Below are 14848 nucleotides of genomic sequence, written 5' to 3'. Positions count from 1 at the left end.
CCGGCATCACCGGCGGCCATCTTAGGACAGGGCTCTGTGAATTAAGGTGAGTGAGCAGCACGCACACAAATCCTCTTATCTCACTGAAATCTGGACGGATTTACAAACGGTTTGGTTTCTTACAAACGTTATTAACGTGGCTATAATTCTGAATGCTTAAACATTTTGAACATAATTATTCATATGTATGCAGTATAATAGCTACATCTCTGACGTTTGTAACAAACCAAACCGTTTGAAAATCGGTAGAAAATGGAGCAAGTTATGGTTATTTAAAAGTACATGGACCATGTTATGAGTGAGCGAGCACCCTGTCGTAAGATGGCCGCCTTGTCGAGCTCCATTGGCCAGCAGCGCGGACGAGACATCCAGCCTTTATATAATATCTATGTAAGCTATGACACTTGTAATGCTGTTATGCACATGTGATAAATAAAGTAAGCAATGATACTGCTTTAATCATCCATTCTGTATAGTTTGATAAAACAGAACAGTATGAAACAGGGGAAACTGCAAAAACGTGAGTAAAACAAACGATTATCAGTTCAAACCATAGACATAGAAAATATGGATGTAAAGTCCGTGACGTCACCCATGGGTTTCTGAAGAGCATTTTTGAAGCCCAAAGTGGGCGGAGCCGGCCGTCGCCATCTTGGTAGTGCGTCACTCCTGGATAAACGAAAATGGGCAAAAAGGCGGGATTAGCTGAGGTGACGTGACGGCTAACAGACAGCAGACAAACAGTTAGTAGTGACAGCAGAGGCAATCCAGCTGTCACTCAAGTGGCCACGCCCTTAATTATGCAGAACTTTAAGGCTTAAAGGTGCTGTAAGTGATGCAACACATTTTTTAGGCCAAAACATTTTTTTGTCACATACAGCAAACATCTCCTCACTATCCGCTAGCTGCCTGTCCCCTGAACACACTGTAAAAAAACGCGCTCTCTAGACACCACAGGCTCCACAAATGGCAACAAAAACAAACTGGGCTCACCCGCACCACGAAACATAATAAACAGAGTTCCAGCCAATAACCGACAAGAAGTATTGGAGGGTGAGGTTTGGGGGGTTAGTGCGCGTGCACGTGAAGGGGGTGTGTGGAGGAGAGAGAACAGAGAAGCATGAAGAGGGAAGTTTGAATTATATGGCCGACACACGACCAAAGAGACGACGTTCAGATGAACAAATTGCAAAGAAGAGGGACAAGGATAAGGAACGCATGAAGTCCCGAATTTACATCGGAAAAACCTTTAAAAGGAGGTTAGAACTCTGCCGGCAGAAGGGCTTCCAATCCGACATAGTTGCTCTGTTTTGGCAGAACAGGTAAATCCATTTTTCTTTCTAAACTGACGTTCATGTTCGCTAAACCAACACAAGGATGTAATTAGCTAGATCTATGCAGTCAGCGTTAACTTTGGTGAATACAACATGTATGTTTCTAGCAGCGATCAATCTCTATTGTAAATGATCAAGCAAATTCACAGTAGGGCGACAATTTGTGTGAATGATTGTTTTCATCCACTGTTTGTTATGAATTTGAATGTTTGACAACTTTGACTAAATTTGTTTATGCCGCCGCCGTTGTTTATTCTCACTGGGAAACGCAAACGTTATCATGCTATTATTGCGTCCTTGTATGGGAGCTATTTATAACCTCAGGTGGCCAGACGATTTTAAAGTCCAACTGAAATCAAAATTGACCCTATTTACTTTGTTAGCGCATATTACTAGTCTTGTGGTGAACAATTAATCCGTGCAAGTTAAAACACAGAAAAAAATTGTTTGCCGTCGTAATCTTTAATCAAAGTCTGAAAAGTTACTTCAGGTCTGGAATGGTGTCCCTTCTCTGATGACGTAGGTTTGAGGACTTGGGTTGGGAAACGCTTAACCACTCCCCTCAAATCGTTAGTCTGTAATGAGCGAGAGATGGAGAGGAGGAGCGCTAGAGTAAAACCCTGCCCTCTGTTCAATATTCCGTTTCACTGGGAAATACGTCACAACACTGAAGAAAAGTCGTTTGCAACTTCCGGTTCACGCGGACTTTAAGATAATGTTTCTCTTTTTCTGCATTCTGTTCTGCAATATATAAAAGCATTTATCTAACTTGGCGACATTACTCATTGAATGAAGTATCAGTAAAACTTAACTTTGTTTGTAGTGACTATTTGGACTTTCCTTTATGTCGGATGGGAGGGGAGGAGGGAGGAGACGGGGTGAGGAGGAGGGAGGGTCTAGCTAGCCTCCGTTTTGTTTGACAACAATTCGAATGTCAACAAGAAGTAACGTCTCCCGGGATCGCTTACAGCACCTTTAATATGATTTAAATGGATGAGTTTAAAATCACCCCCTTCACAGTTGTCATGAAGGGCAAACTTAGCTATATAGACCAAAACCTCTTTTTGCACCAGGCTGTAAACACATTTTTTTTCTGCTGTAAAGTTATCATGGGGGGTATATGGAATTGACTCTCTTTTGCAGCCTGTCTCTAGCGGCCAGTCAATGAATTGCAGTTTAAGTCACTTCCTGGTTGGTTTCAAGAGAGAGACAGAAAGGTTGCCGCTTGGTTCAATCTAAAGGTTGGACTTGATAGTGTTCCTTACAACTTACCAAAGATCCAGTGATCCATGTATATTGGCATGCAGCCTGGAATCGTGTTTCCTGATATTTATACTACATCTTATGAGTGGTCTTTTATTGCTTAAAGTAAAGTGACAAAAACAAATTCTTCTTACAAAATATGTAAAAAAAACTTTATAATGTGGTCATTATATTCATAAGTGGTCTTTGTCTGCTTTAAGTAAAGTAAGAAAGTTGGGTCTTCTTTAAAAACAGCCATAAGATATCATTAAGTAGTTATAAGACATTTCGCTTAAGGTAAACTTAAAGTTGTTTGGAACACTACAAAGGAACAATACATTCACAATGCAAATCATGTTTTATTCATAAAAACTGTAAAATTAAATTTTCTTAACTAAATCTAATAAGTAGGTAAGTATTATTACTGTTGCTATGATTATTCATGAGATGGTACAAAACATTATAAGGTTATTTATAAGTCATTATGCGTGCATTATACCTTCATGGTGTATTATAAATGCAAGCTTCATCTAGTGTTACAATGTATTCTAATTATAAAGTTGCATAAGGCCAGGGGCGCAGATAGGATTTTTTAACTGGGGGGGACCAAGCTGTCAGCAAATGATTTAAACTCAATTCGTTATTTGCTTAATTTGGGCTTTAACTGGTGCTCAAGTAGTAACTTTGCATAATTTGGGCTAATGATTTGCATTAAAAAGCCATTGGGGGATTGTTATTTGAAATCATGGATAAACAACAGTGACCAAAGGTAAACAAAAGCCTACCTGATCACCACTAGCAATGCATGATCAGACTGTTATTTGACTAGTATGCCAATCACCCACCAAAACCACCCATGTCTTCAGCAAAGTATTTTTTTTTAACATTTGCTTATCTCAGCATACAAAGTCTATCATTATGAACAAAAAAGCAAAGAACCTATGTGCAAATAATAATAATAATAATAATAATAATAATACTAATTGTTTGTTTTTTGAAAAAAACGAGGTGATTTTTTTTTGTCTCTTCATCGCCTTTATATGACATTTATACAGTCAATTTTTTTCAGTTCAGAAAATCACCGGCTCAGTTTAGAAATAAGGGCTGTTTACACTTGGCCACTTCATGCGTTTTCTGTGATCGAATTATAGCTATCCGATCGTGAAAAGACCAGGTGTAAATGCCCTCCGAAACACATCCGAGACAGATTTGAATCCGAGCGCTCAAACCACTTCAGAGGTCTGAGACGCTTTCCAGACGAAACTGAACAAACAAGTGTAAATGCATCTGGTTGTTGAAACCATATATGTAAATTTTACTCCTCCCAAAAATGCTAAAAAATAAACGTGTGAGAGCGTGTTATAGGCTATATGTAATGTTATAGCCAAATATGGCGACGCTACTCGAACAGCATCGCCGCAAACGTGCAAACTATCGCAAATCAAAGTGAAAGTAAGTCACAGATGCTTAACACACAATCATCATCATTATAAGTAAAGAAACGAAATGATCTTACCAGGGCTGTTACTGCTCTCTCTTATTGCGGTCTTTAATTTAGAAATTTTAGCTGATGATCAATAAAATGCAGCTCATATTGGTTACTTTTGGTGACGTGCACTTCATTAAATATGCATAGGTAGCGCGCCAAGCGCGGGAATTGAAGATCGGATTTAAATCCGTTTTGCAAAAACACGTTTATAGTGTATAGCCTACACATAATGTAGGCCTATAGCGAAAACACTGATTAATCCCCTGTTTTACCAATTTTTGTCACGTTTGGGATAGTGAGGGCGGGGAACGGATCGGGACACTATGAATCTGGGGGGGTCATGCCCCCCCCCGTCCCCAGTGCCATCTGCGCGCATTATAAATACAGGCTTCATGGTGTAACCATATTTATTATTTGTTTTGTCTGTTTTAATTATACATTTTATGTTGTTGCTAAGATGTAAACAAAGGGCAAAGCTGTTTAGCTTTGCTAGCCTGCTAGGTAACATAACAGTGTTGTATAGTGTTTAGCACTCGCTTTTGTAAGACTTTTCACTGATCCTTAGGAACTTACCTCTCTGAAATCTCCTGTAAAATATGTGCTTGAAAAGGTTCTGCATGATCCCGTTGTTCGTAAACATGTGAATCGGGCTCAAACTGGTATGGCAAAATTGACATCATATTTACACCTGAGCAGATGAAACTCATGGTTATGGGAAGGGGCATGACATTTCCAAAAACAAATTTGAGACTTTGTAAAAAGGGAACCTTTGAAGGTGCAGTAAGTGATTTCTGAGAAACACTGTTGATATTTGAAATCAACCTTAACAAACACATCCCTACCTTCATTTCTCTGCCACCAAAATGCATGAACACGCAATGCAAGAGTGGATGTCTCTTTATAATAGCTGAAGTGAAGCAAAACAAAGCTTCCCGAAAAAGAACGACAAGGAAGAACAAAAAATGAACATACAGTACAGTATATAAGCAAGAGTTTGTTGTTAGTCGCCAGCAGCACACCAGCTCCAGAAAACCAATGAAAATCAAAACTGTCCTGTTATTAGGTAGCATTACAACAACAGTATATCTTGGTTCTGTAAAACATAGCAAAACCAGTGTTATTCACGTATGGTGCAGAAATAACGCAACTTTGGTATCTGATTTCAGGCCTTCCTGCTTAGGTCTCTCCAGCACTGGAAAGCTTTTCTAATATTAGCCTGGGTCCTTCCAGTGAAATTACTCTTACTTTTTCTCTTTTGTAATGTCTCTCAGCCATCTCTCTTACTACAGTCTTTCTTCAAATCTCCCTCTTGCTCGCCCTCTCTCCTCCCCCATCATGAATGTATGCGCCCCTTAAACACTGATTGGCTTTAAGTGTGTTGTGGTGCTTGGTCTGATCGACTATCAACAGCGTTTCTCAGAAATTGCTTACTGCACCTTTAAACGTTTCAAATTAAACCGTAAACCACTGATCTATATAGAATGTCATTATATAGATCAGTGCCGTAAACCTACATGACTTGCCCTATTGTCACATGCGTGTGTTTAATCCGTTTGAGATGCATTTTCCTCAGCGCATAACTTACATCTTTACTGTTGTGTATGTAAATGTTGCACATTCATGAAGCATTTCACTTAAAGCATTATTCTGACAGCAAGCAAGCCTTTGTTTAACTTCACAAGGAACGAGTGTCGGTGTTACGGTTTATCTGGTGACCGTGTTAACTGGAGACCAACTTCCGATTCAGGTCCTCTGCTCTAGATGTGATGGAACGACCGCAGCAGATTCGTCGATTCTGAAAGCACAAACTGACGTGATATTAAGCTGTCTAATAAATGCAAATACATGCTTGTTACATGATATTGGTATTCTTGTAAAGATGACAAATTATTGGTAAGATCGCCCATAACAGCTGAAGTACGGTAAATAAACAAAAAAAAAATCAGCTTGGCACAGGTTTTGAACATGCAGTAGAGTTGTGCCATGAGACGACAGTATTAAACACATTGAGCTATCTAGCGTAATGCACATATTTTTGATTGAAGTCACGATATTATTTTCAGCTTGACATTATGCAGCTGGATGAATCAATGCAAGGTGCCTGTGTTAACTTGTGACCTCTGTGTGTACCTATGAAAATGAACCATGGCTTTATTATAGTAAATGTACAGTATATTACTAATTACTTTTTTTTTTTTTTTTTTTTTTTTTTTTTTTGATTTTCAGTGGTGGAAAGTAACTAATTACAAATACTTTCATTACAGTACTCGAGTGATTTTTTTTCAATGTAGGCTACAATGAAATTCTGGTACTTTTACTTTTACTTGAGTTAAATAAAAATAAAGTATTCAACTTCCTACATTTATTTTTCAAAAGTACAAAGTAGGCTACTTTGACAGGGTGAGATTGGCATTTGACAGGCACTTTTCAGATTCAAACTACTACGGTAGAGCCCTGTGCAACAGGCAAATAGGCCATTTTCATAATGACGTCAGAAAATTGTGCTTCCACTTTTCCGCAAAACAGTGTATTCGTACTTCCGTTTTAACTTGCGCACGCTGGGTAACGTTACTTCAGGAAAATACATAAGGTAGTAACTAACAACACAAAAGGTAAAGTTGAAAATAATAATGTTTACTTATGTAACGTTATTGGTTCTTATATTTCGATTATTTTGATAACGTTAATGATCATTTCCAGTAACTTATAGCATTCTTTAACGTGTAACTGTTGTGGAGGGGAAAGTAGCTACAACAAGATAAATCGCGGTCAGCCAGTGTTGCCTCAAGTTTACTTACAAGTGTTCAGTTTTTATATTAATGTAAAATCGCTTAACTTAATCAAGGCTAAATGTCAAACCATTTCCATATGCTGATGTGATTTATCATTCATTTCTTCCTGTGTCCATTTTTCAACAGTTTCCCATCCAATAAGCATGGCACAGTCATCTTGTAGATGCTATTCTAGTGTTCCTTGTTGTTCAAACAACAAACATAAATTTCCCTATTTAAGTTTCCACGATTTTCCAGTGGACGCTGAAATACGTGCCCGTTGGGTAAGGGCAATCAAAAGAGATGAGGGACCGAGTTTTAAAATCCTCCATGGGAGCACCTACGTATGTCAGCACTTTACCATAGAGGACATTATGTACATCAGCCAGTGGACGAACCAGGATTAAGAAAGGAGCAACGCCGTCTAGATTCTCCTGGAATGACTGGGGTAAAGGTAGGACACTAATCTCTGATCAAACAAAACCATGTTTTTAGTAATAACCATAATTTCACCATAGCAGTTGAAATAAAACCATAGTAGCCACAATGATGTACTATTGTCTGACTACAGACTCCATGAAATGTGCTTTAAAATCATAAACCATAAAATGTAATATAAATTTATTATAATAAAGCCATGGTTAATTTTCATAGGTACACATAGAGGTCACAAGTTAACACGGGCATTTTTTTTTACCATACTTCAGCTGTTATGGGTGATCTTACCAATAATTTGTCCTCTTTACAAGAATACCAATATCATGTAACGAGCAAGTCTGCATTTATTAGACAGTTTAATATCGTGTAAGTTTGTGCTTTCAGAATCGATGAATCTTCTGCAGTCATTCCATCACATCTGGACTGGAGCAGAGGACCTGAACCGGAAGTTGGTCACCAGTTAACATGGTCACCAGAAAAACCGTAACACTGGCACGTGCATGCACTTCAAATAGACAGAGCAGATCACAATGGTAGCGCAATAATTCTAACCATATTCTAAAATATTTTACTAACGGAAGTCACATATATTTAAATATATTAGTAATAAATACATTTCCATGTATTTAAATCTAATAATTCTAAATAGAAGAAAATAGATATTTTACCTCTATGTAAATATATTTTGAAATATAGTAAAAATACATTTAAATATTAGATTTTGGCCCCTTTTTTATATTTTTCACAATAGTAAGCATTTGTTAATATATTTTTATTGCAAATATTTAAATATATTTATTATCTTAATATGTAAATGTTTAGATATCCATCTATATGATTACATTCATTTTCAATATATGTGCATATATTAATTTCTAATATGTTAATATATTAGTTATCTGTATTCGTAAATGTATTTTGAAAGTGTATTCAAATATTTAAGTAATGCCCCATAGTATGCATGTCTTCATTAGGGCGTAGAACCAGTAAAACTCAAAAATCTGAAAAAAGATCCACACATGAAAATCTGCCAAAAAAAAAAAAACTCACACGATTTTATTAACCAGAGGCCACAAATAAAGTGCAAAAAAGTGTAAATATTTCAAATCAGATTCCGGTATATCACATCGATAACGGTAATAAGTTTGTAAATGACCGTAGGTGTATGCTTGGAAACACATGGCACTGATTAAGGGTTGAACCAGAAAATGTTTTTCACACCTTGCATTTTTTTTTTTTTTTGCACTTTTGCACTTTATTTGTGACAATAAAATCTTGTGAGCTTTTTGGCCAATTTTCATGTGCAGATCTTTTTTCTGATTTTTCATTCACACCAGCATCATAAACTGCAGTGTATATTGCTGCCGACTGCAGCAATAGTGACAGACTTTGTTATTTAAAGAAAGACAGACATAAATAAACTATGCGTGTTTCAGGGTATATGTACAGGTACACATAATGTCTGAATACAAGTACTAATAAGAGTTAGATTCACACACACACACACAAAAAAAAATATTTTTTCTTATTATTCTTTAACTTAAAGGTAGATTAGGCAACAGTATTGTTATACTGGTTGAAACTTTCTTCACATTCTCATTATGCCGCCCATTGATCGAATGCGAGACTCCAGTTCCGTTAACAGATGTTTATTACACCATAGAACTAAAAGTTCAGATAAACAAAATAGACAACATTAAATATTGCAATCGTTATATAAATAACAAAGAATACAAAGTAATACTAACCACTTTAGCCTGCTTATCAACCAACGGCAGAGTACTTTTCCAGAAGCAATCTTCAGTCAAAAAATGTATTTTTCAGCTTATACACAGTTGAAGTGAACACCACGAATCATGTATTATAAAGAATAAAAAATGAAAATAGACAGGTGTCACTGCTACATGTGCGCTTGGTCTCTGCGCTTTGCTTACTGAGCTTACCGAAACTTTCAGCCGCTACTTCCGGTTTTCGGCATGTCAAAATAAAAGTACGTGCGCATTTCAAAATAAATTCAAAAAAGCAGCTGCATTTACACTCCCACCATCACACAATGTGTGATTCTCAACAAAAAATATATATATTGTCAACAGATCTCTGGAGGTAAATACACCTTCAAATAAAAAACAAAACAATGTCATTGAAGAGCTAACCTACTTATTCTGCCTCAAGCAATAGTACTGTTTTGTGTATTGACCTTTCTAAGTAAAGTGGCTTATGTTAGCGTGTGCCTTTACTGTCTAGTGTTGTGTCACTAAGTAACAGTTTGAGTTTTCTGACTCTTCCGTCAGCTCCATGGACGACTTCAACTACCTTCGCCAGCTTCCACTGATTTCTTGGTGTGCCATCTTGCAACAGGACAATATCATTCACTTTAGCATTTCTCCTGTCCTTGCTCCATTTGCTCCTCTGCTGCAGATTCAGCAAATACTCCTTTCTCCACCTGGTCCAAAATTCATTGGACAAGAACTGTACTCTCTTCCATCTTTTCTGAAGATAGAGATCTTCCCTTATAAACTCACCAGGTGGTGGTGCGATTATTGACGATTCCATTGTCAATATGTGGTTTGGAGTTAGGGGTTCAGGTCCTAATGGATCATTGAGATGTTCTGTAGTCAATGGTCGACTGTTCACTGTAGCCATCACTTCGTACAGGAATGTTCTTAATGAAGAGCTGTCTAATCTTCCAGCAGACTGGTCTAGGATGGATGTGAGGACACTTCTCACGGTCCGAATCTGCCTCTCCCAGACGCCGCCCATGTGACTGGAAGCAGGTGGGTTCATGACAAAGTTGCATCCCAGCTCTTTCACACGTTCTCGATCCATTTCTTTCATTAATTCTTGGAATTCATTGCGTGCACCCACAAAGTTTGTGCCTTGATCACTTCGTAGTTGACTCACATTGCCTCTTATAGCAATGAAACAGCGCAACGCATTTAGAAAGGCATCAGTGGAAAGGTCATCCAATACCTCAATGTGGATGGCACGTGAACACATGCAGGTGAATAGAAGCCCATACCTCTTCAGTTCTTTCCTTCCGTCTTTGACATAAAATGGTCCGAAGCAGTCCATACCACTATAGGTAAATGGAGGGGTAGCTTCCATCCTCTCTGGTGGAAGGTCGGACATTTTTTGTCCTTGATTACACTTTCTGAGCTTTCTGCATTTGATGCACTTGAAAATGAATGATGACACTTCACTACTACACCCCAGGATCCAAATCCCACTGGAACGTAGTTCATTGATGGTCATTCCACGACCCTGATGCTTCACCTTCTCATGGTAGTGCTTTATCAACAATCGAGACACATGATGTCCTTTGGGGAGGATAGCTGGGTGTTTGACATGAGGGTGGAGTGCTGCTTGTGTCAATCTACCTCCCACCCTCAGGATATCTTGGCTGTCCATGAAAGGGTTCAACTTGTGCAGTTTGGTTGACTTGTTCTTTTGTACCTCTTTCTTTTGTTTAAGAGCCTTGATTTCATCACTGAACGCTTCTACTTGAACTGCATGGATTATGAATTGTTCAGCCTCCATTCTTTCTTCCAGTGTCGTAGCTTCATTGGATCTTGTTTTAAGACCTTTCACCTCCTTTGCAAAACGCTTAAGTCTTGCTATGGCTCTTACAACTCTCTTCCAATCAGAAAACTTCTGAAGTCGATCTGATAGGGACCTTTCCTCATTTGCTTTCGTTGTGTGAACTTGTGCTCTTTTGATTTCTGGATCGTCCTCATTGAGGTCTCTCATCTTAATCTCTTCTTCCTTAGGGAGCTCCTTTTGCCACAAGAAACTAGGTCCCGTGAACCAGTTAGACTCTACAAGCTCCTTTGCCATGAGTCCGCGAGAGGCATGGTCAGCCGGGTTATTTTCTGAGGCAACATATTTCCACTGGCTTGGCTCTGTGCTCGATTTGATCTGTTGGATCCGATTGGCTACGAATACATGAAATCGCTTTTCATCATTGGTAATGTAACCAAGGACAACCTTGGAATCGGTCCAAAAGTATTCCTGCAGATTTTCAAACTCCATTTCTCTCCTTAGCAGAGCACTTGTCCTTGTGGCCACAACCGCAGCTGAGAGCTCCAGCCTTGGGATTGTTGTTACCTTCGTCGGTGCAACCCTTGCCTTCCCCATAACAAAAGCGCAATGGACTTCTCCAGACTTTGAAACAACCCTAAGGTAAGAACACATTCCATAGCCAGAAACACTGGCATCGGAAAAATGGTGAAGTTCACACTGTTGAATTTCCTTGGCTGCCAATGGTATGTAGTGCTGTGGTATCTCTACCGAAGACAGATTATGAAGGTCTTGGAGCCATGCTTCCCAACGCGGCATGAGGTCGTCAGGAAGTGGCTCATCCCATCCTACCTTGTCTTGGCACATCCTTTGTAGAATCTGTTTACCTTTCAAAATGATAGGTGCCACAAATCCAAGAGGATCAAAAATTGAGGCCACCGTTGACAGTACTCCTCTTCTGGTAAAAGGATGCTCTTCTACCTTCACTCTGAACTGGAACTTATCTGAGCTAATGCACCATTGGACACCAAGAGCCCGTTCTATCTTGTGCTCGCCCAAAGCCATGTCCAGGTCAGCTGCAACTTCGGCAAGCTCTTGCTTTGGGATTGTGGCAAGAACCTTCTTGTTGTTGGTAATGAATTTGTGTAAGTGGAGTTTACCGGTGTTGCAGAGGTCTCTTGCCTCTCTAACAAGCTCGATAGCTTCCTCTTCACTGTCCAAACTTGTTAATCCATCGTCAACATAAAAGTTGCGCTGTATAAATCTCACTGTAGCTTCACTAAACTTGCCTTCTCCTTCTGCAGCCAGGTGTTTGAGCCCAAAGTTTGCGTATCCAGGTGACGATGCAGCACCAAACAAGTGAACCTTCATGCGGAACACTGACGGTGGAGCTTCCATATTGCCTCTTTCCCACCACAGAAATCTGAGATAGTCTTGGTCTCTTGGTGCAACATGAAATTGATGGAACATCCGCTCTACATCACACATGATGGCTACTTGTCCTTTGCGGAAACGACACAAGACCCCTACAAGGGTATTTGTAAGGTCTGGCCCAGTGAGTAGATGCTCATTCAGTGATGTATTCTGAAACTTAGCTGAGCAATCGAAAACCACGCGAATCTTTCCTGGCTTTTGAGCGTGGTAAACCCCATGGTGAGGGATATACCACGTGGTCTGATTGGTTACCTCTGACTCTGGAACCTTTTCAGCATCACCTCTTGCTATGATGTCCTCCATAAAAGCCACATAATCTTTGTGATATTGATTATCTTTCTTAAGCCGTTTTTCCAAACATCTGAGTCTATGTTCTGCACACACTTTGTTGTTTGGCAGGCTTGGTCTCTCTTCCTTGAAAGGCAATGGCATTTCGTAATGTCCATTTGGCTTTTGCTTGATTCCTTCTTTCAGCTTCCTCAAGAACTTAATATCTTCCTGCGATATTAGAACTTCTTCACTGAACTTTTCAGTAAAATCTGACTCAAAGACCTTGAGTATATCTGCTGGAGTGATCATTTCCTTGACTTGAGTTCTACAAACAAAATGAACCTCAGACTTAAGCTCAGTAAAGGGCTTAGTAGCTGGCTGAACTTCCTTTATGATGATACGGTGGCTCACACCGATTTCATCCTCATGATCATAATCAACTTCAGTGCTACTGTAGCCGATAATGCTCCAACCCAACACAGACCTTTGTGCATATGGCTGGTTTTCATTGCCCGTGATGACATCTCTGGGAATTAAGGCTTGTGGACAGTTATAGCCGATTAACAATCCTACTTCACAGTCGAGCTCCGGAGACATTTCATCTGCCAAATGTTCTAAGTGAGGCCATGACTTTGCAGTTATGCTTGTGGGAATATGGGATCTGTTTGCTGGTATGTAATCTCTGGTATAGGTTGTTGGGAGTTTGATTTTAGTGTCAGAGCTGATGCCTCTTACCTGTAGTCCTTGCACCTTTTGGCTATTCACCACTTTTGTTTTTGATGTTATCGTGGACACTTTAAGTTTTACTGGCTCTTTCTTGGCACCCAATGTTACAGCTGCATCCTTCAGTATGAAGGTTGTGTCGCTCTGACTATCAAGTAAAGCATACACTAAAACTTCCTTGTCTGGTTCCGTTGTCGTGGAGACATAGACTGGAACAATAGATGAAGTATGCGTACTGCTCTTCTCTTGAACAACTCGGTTAGAGGTAGCTTGCTGTATTTCAACTGATTCAGACTGTTGGTTCTTGTCTCCTTTGTTTTCTTTTGATCTTTCTTGTTTTATTCTTACTCCTTGCTCTTGGTCTTTCTTCCCACGATCTTGATGTAGGCATGTAGGGTGGCGTTTTCCACACAAGTCACACACACTCCTGGATGTGCAAGCTCTGGAGTTATGGCCGATCCTAAGGCAGCCAAAACACAATTTCTCCAGTTGGACAAACTTAACTCTTTCTTCAACTGGTTTTTCCCTAATCTTGAGACATTTATGGAGAGTATGGCCTTTTTTCTTGCAAAACAAGCATGTGATGTTTGTCTTCTCAATTGTGTTAGTAGTGAAAGTCTTTGCACTAAAGTTTTGATTCCGTTGATACTTAGACTGTTCTTGTTCTGTTGGTTTTGATCTTTCTTGATCAGTTGACTTCACTGCATATAATGATGTGATGGGGTTGCATGCAATTCGAGCCTCCATGTTGAGAAATCTCACAAAGTATCTGAAGTCAGGGAACATTTTGTGTCCATCTTGATAAATTGTGGCTTCTCTGTTCCAGCGTGAGCTCAACCAATCCGGGAGCTTGGCAGTAATCCTTTGGTTTTCCACACAGTCGTTGAGTGTTTGTAGACCTTGAACATATGGCATAGCTGATTCCACACTGCTCAGGAAATCAACAAACTCACGAAGATTTTCGCTGTCCTTGGGGCCAATTTTATGCCATGTATGTATCTTGTCACGGTATGACTTGGCAACTATGAATGGATTACCAAATCTGTCTTCAAGTATGTCCCAGGCAGCACGATAAGCTGTTTCTGTTCCTACAAGGAAATGGCCTTCTATAGCTCTCTTGGCTGAGCCACCAACGTACTTACGTAAAAAGAAGAGCTTTTCTTGAGCTAGCAGGTTCTTGCGATCAATCAGAGTAAAGAAGGAAAGTTTCCAATCATTGTACTTGAGAGGATCTCCTTTAAAAACTTCAGGTTCTGGGATTGGAACTCGATTAGCTGTGATTGCTTCAGCAAGAGTTCTCACAAGGTCATTGGAAGCTTCATGAGAGGTTAAAAAGGCTTGAGTGGCAGGAGCTTTAGTGGTTGGGGCTTGTTGGATGAGTGGAAGTGCAGTTGGGGTGATGACTTGACTTACAGGGACTTGAGAAAATGTGGCTGGCTGTGGAACAGAACATGAGGTGTACATGGATGGATTTGGAAGAGGGTTTTTAGTGGCTGTAACCTCATGTGGGTGATGGACTTGATTGGGCTTGGCTTGTTGCGCAGGAAGAGCTTGAGAGACTGGTGCTTGATAGGAGGGAAAAAATGGATCCATTAACCCTCTGAGGTCTGAGCTGTTTTCTGGGCCCTGGA

The sequence above is a fragment of the Scardinius erythrophthalmus genome (assembly GCF_964197995.2).
Source record: "Scardinius erythrophthalmus genome assembly, chromosome: 10".
Taxonomy (NCBI): domain Eukaryota; kingdom Metazoa; phylum Chordata; class Actinopteri; order Cypriniformes; family Leuciscidae; genus Scardinius; species Scardinius erythrophthalmus.
Note: the sequence above shows the minus strand (reverse complement) of the source record.